This window comes from Egretta garzetta, unplaced genomic scaffold (assembly GCF_000687185.1).
Source record: "Egretta garzetta isolate BGI_Z169 unplaced genomic scaffold, ASM68718v1 scaffold190, whole genome shotgun sequence".
In the NCBI taxonomy this organism is placed as follows: Eukaryota; Metazoa; Chordata; class Aves; order Pelecaniformes; family Ardeidae; genus Egretta; species Egretta garzetta.
In genome coordinates this window covers 1,232,367-1,237,127 of record NW_009258272.1, presented here as the reverse complement: position 1 = coordinate 1,237,127, position 4,761 = coordinate 1,232,367, and positions in this window count along the sequence as shown.

Sequence of the window (4,761 nt, the reverse complement as noted above, 5' to 3'; positions counted from 1 at the left end):
TCTTGAATGAGGGAAGCGCCAGCCGCCATCTTTCGCAAAGCGGGACCGGCGACGATGTGAAGCTGTCATCTTTACTGAGCACACAGCGGGGCGTTCCCGGGCATAGCTGCCATCTTTGCTGAGGGCAACCGGAATGCCCCTTTAGGTCTGTGGAGCGGGGCCTGAAAGGCCGGAGCGGCCCCGCCTCGCCCCGGGTGGCTTCGGGCCCTGCTCCGAGGAACACCCGTTTGGAAGAGGCTTTTGCTGGGCTGCGCCGGGACCCCGGGCTCCTGCCAGGGCGGGCAGAGCCGCCAGAGCTGATTGTTTCCATCTCCTGCAGGGCGCCAAACCGCCGTCAGACTTGGAGAGCCAAATAATTCCGCTTTAGTTTCAAATTCTAGTCGCTGTTCTTTGTAACTGGGCGGGGTGAAAATCTGGGAAGCCAGCTGCTGTCACAATCTGTCCTGCACTGAAGCGGGCTGGGTTTGAAACAAGCGGCTTTTTGGGTTGTTTTTTTGTTTGTAAAGCAAAGGTGTAAGCGTTGCAGCAGTAAGCATTGCCGCTCTCCCGCTTTTTCAGGGAGAAAATGCAATGAAGTTGAACGTTTCTGAACACGCACAGTTGGAAATGCCAGCCTGACCTAAACACTGCCACCGTTTCCCTTCTGGAGGCCGCTGTCCCCAAGGGCGCGCGCAGGAGGGCCTGGCCTGGGGCGCCGGCTCCCAGCCTCCCCCTGCTCCTCATCCTCTTGGCCCTCTCGATTGCTGGAAGCCTGCGTGAGGCCGGCAGTGCTCCCCTGCAATATTTACAACCTCAGCCGGGGCACCGTGCTAGGACTCGCTCTCAGCATGACCTGCAACACAAGGAAGCTCCGTTCCAGCGAGACACTCGCCTGGCTCTCACCCGCAGGTGTAACCATGCACTTACGCGTTAGATTTGGTTTTCTCTTTAATACAGAGTGTGTCACATTTCACTCACTATCATCCGGGCTGTCTCAAGGGGAGTCTTACCTGGCTGGAAAATAGGACATGGATAACAGCTGACCGTGGGCCATGGTAATTTTTTGATTTTATTATGCCAAATTGTCAAGGTGCCCCATCAGCTCCATCTTCTCCAGGTACCTGCTCCAGCTCTATTCTCTGTTCAAAACAGGTGGAAGCTGTAAAACCCCCCAGACTGGTGGTAGCAGCCATTGCAACCACTGGATGTGCATGGTCATAGTGGGCTTCCCATCCCTACTTGTCTTTCAATTTTATGTGTACAAGTGCACAACAGAGCGGTCATTAGTGCCCCAAACTGCCAAGAAATGCCAGGCACTACTTGGCACAACCGCTTTTTTTTCTCCTACCCAACTGCGCGTGCCTGATGCTTTGCCCTTGGGGTCTGATGACCCTCAGACATGCTCAGTCCCTTCACCTCCCCCATGGCCCTTGGGAGACATTTGTCACCTTACATGACCAGGTCCCCTTCTGCAGTGGCCTCACCTTCTGCCAAGCTGAAGTTAAGTTTGCAAAATCAGGTCTGCCATATGGCACCAGGATCTGATCAGCCAGTCTGAAACGTGGCTTCACAGGTTTACAGAGCAGATCTTCATAAAATGAATGAGTCCACTTACTGAAAGGGCGATACCAATTTGCTCTTGTTTAAGGTTACAGTAAAGTGTTACATATTTGATGCATGCCATTAAATCAGCATCCATCAGCCACAAGTACAGCACAAATCATTCACGTCTTGTGTGCTATGGGCTGGTAAAGCACCATTCTGTCTGCAGAGCCACGGTTCATGTCCCAACATACCATCTTTCAAAAGGAAATCAGCAGGGCCCTCCTGGGTAAGTTTATCACTTCACAAAATGGTTGTCTGATGGACAAAGGCATATAAATATATATATATACACACACATGTATATACTCACAGACATGATGGAAAATTTCTCTGAGTTACTGCACTGCCCATTGTTTTAAAATCTGCAGCAGCACCAACAAGCTGCGAGGGGCAGAAAGGGCTGGGAAATGTATTGTTTAAAAACCTTCTGATAATCTGCTTAGTGTTGTTTAACTGTATCTTAATTAGTGGTACATTTGGGGAGATCATACTAAATCCTTGTACCAGGAAGCCATACTGGAACAGCGCTTTCCTCCTTTACAAGGCAGTCTCAGATCCTTACCATCTCAGAGGCAAAGTACTAAAGGGACCCTAGGAAAGAAACACTGGCAGCAAGCGTAGACGTTTGTGTGAGTTGACCACAAACTCCCAAGCAGCAGGATGAAAGCCAGCTGCCCAGTGCACTGCGGCTGAAGCACAATGGTGGCACAAGGAGGATGGATGTCACCGGCAGATGAGCACAGACAGGTCCTCCTTGCCGTCCTGTTCTCAAGTCCCTACTCCTGAGACTTGGTTCAGCATTCAGTTATGCCTCCTCTTGTTACAGTTCAGAGCAAAACTCCTTCTCAGCTGTGTCACGCACAATCAAACTGTCCTGTGAATGCAAATCAGATCTCAATAAACTCCCTGGAATTTCACCAGTGTGGCCCTTGCTTATATAGCTTTGGCTCAGTTAAACATTTGAATGAACACTTATTTTTTAAGTGCTTCCTTAATTGATGCTGACTTATCTCTCTTCAAATTCTTTGCTTAATAAGGGCCAAGGAGTTAAGAGAAAACAGTCAGCAGGGAAGACTAGCCTTTAGCATCTGTATTTGCTTCTGCGCCAAAAAAATTAACTTCTTAACACCAACAAGTGAGAAAGAAATGCAAGTTTTCCATCGGTCCTTTTGCAAACACTACCAGAACTATTCAAAACTACTGACACCACAGATGTGGATTTCAGAGTAACTGATAAGATAAATTTCCTTTGAAAGAGCTGTGGTGGTCACGAAGAAAAATCTGATACAACATCCTTTTCCAATTTCTAGCTTTGCTCTGTAGGTTTCATGTTTAATGACTGCATACATCTCTGACAAAGTATGTCTTTGTGAATATTACAGACAACAACAGGGAAATAGGCATTGACTGGCTTGCTAGCAAATGTGTTAATGAAAGTAGCTGAAGGCTGGAATGGTTAATAAGCAGGTACAAGAGATCATAGGGCTCATTTTTTAGATTGATTATCTGACAATGTTAACTGTACTTATGAATATCTGATGTTAAAAAACATTTTTGTGCCATTGTTCTCATCTCACATACAGGGGTATAATGAAGCAATAATTCTCTTGGAACAAATGTCATTACTGGGATGAGATCAAATTCAATCCTTCAGGTTTCAGTCCAGCTCCGGTTGCTATCAGTGGAAAAACTCCTGCTGAGCTTTAATGAACAAAAAAATAAATGCAAAAATCCAAGTGGCATAGATACAAATTATATACATTTATTTTTATTCATTTTAAATAACATTCTTCTGTATAAATTCTGACATATATTCAAATCATACACTTTTTTTTTTTTTAGAAATGCATTTGTAAGCATAGCATATGCTTAGGAGACACCTTATTTGGATGTGTAGTAAGACTGATGGGTTTCAGTTGGGAGCAAGTACAACTTTTAAGGCCCACATTTTTCTTATTTTAATCCATCCCTCTGACACAAGAAGAGCAGAGTCCTGTGGGAGCTCATTTTAAAACTTCACTTTAAAGAGGAACTATTTTTAGGATTCAATCTTATATCCTTTATTTAAAGGAGACTGTACAAACTTTCTGCTACGTTTACATTGCATGGGATGTTTGAGCTAAAGCTGCTATATAGCAGTGGTTAACTGGCCCAGGATACCTGAAGGATGCTGAATACATCCCCTCCTCTTTCATAAACGGCTTCCAGCGTGCTCAGTTTGCTCAGCCTTTTCCAAGGGAATTTCCATTCCAACGGGTGACATCTCCTGACAGCTCCCCAGGGCTAGCGCTCCACACAGTTATTTCTAGCTACAGTGGTTCGTACAATCCCATCTATCCACATTAACCCAATCACGTTGTGCATGTCTGTTGCACTCTGTGCTTAACAAATGCTCTCTTAAGTTGCGAGCCATCCCAGCTGCCCCATGCCTTTGACACATCATTGCTTTTTGCCCTTTAACAGCTCCATTATATCCTCTTGCCTTCAGTGACTTGACTGGAACTGAACTCACCCCTTCCAGACCACCTGGATCCACAGGGCCCTCATGACCCTGAGGATCGTGCCTTGAGGGCTGGTTTCCCACCTTCACCCAGCCATCACCTGCCGCCTTGTACCTTCTCTGTACTCTACAGCTACCGTGCCGTGCCATCGACTGCCTTTCTCCACCACAGCCACACCACTGCAGCCAGACAGCCACATGCCCAGTTAGAAGGTGATGCACAGTGCCCCTTGAGGAAAGCTACGTGTATCTGCATTGCCACATCAGCCCTAGAAGTGACCCAGATGCCTTCCTCTTCTGAGTTGGGCCTCAATGCAGCCCTGAAAGTCCATTTCTGGTTTACCTGCCCATACCCCAATGTGGCGTAGGGCAAACGTCAACATCTGGGAAGCTTCACAAGTTATAACACATGGCAGGTCCTGGTGGCCTTTAGTACCCTGGCAGAGGTGTTTTAGCTCTGCACCCCCTCAAAACACAATGCCAGCCCAAGCTGATTGGCAATATAACTGCTCAGCTTCTTCCTCCCCTCCTGTGGTGCTCAAGGCACAGCTGCAGGATCAATGGAGGCAGCAAGGAAGATCTAATCCCACATCACCAAAGTCAAACACAAAGCTGTTTATTCTTGCTTTGCTGAGGCATCAATCTCCTTTTATAAACATTGTTCCTCTATGCCAAAG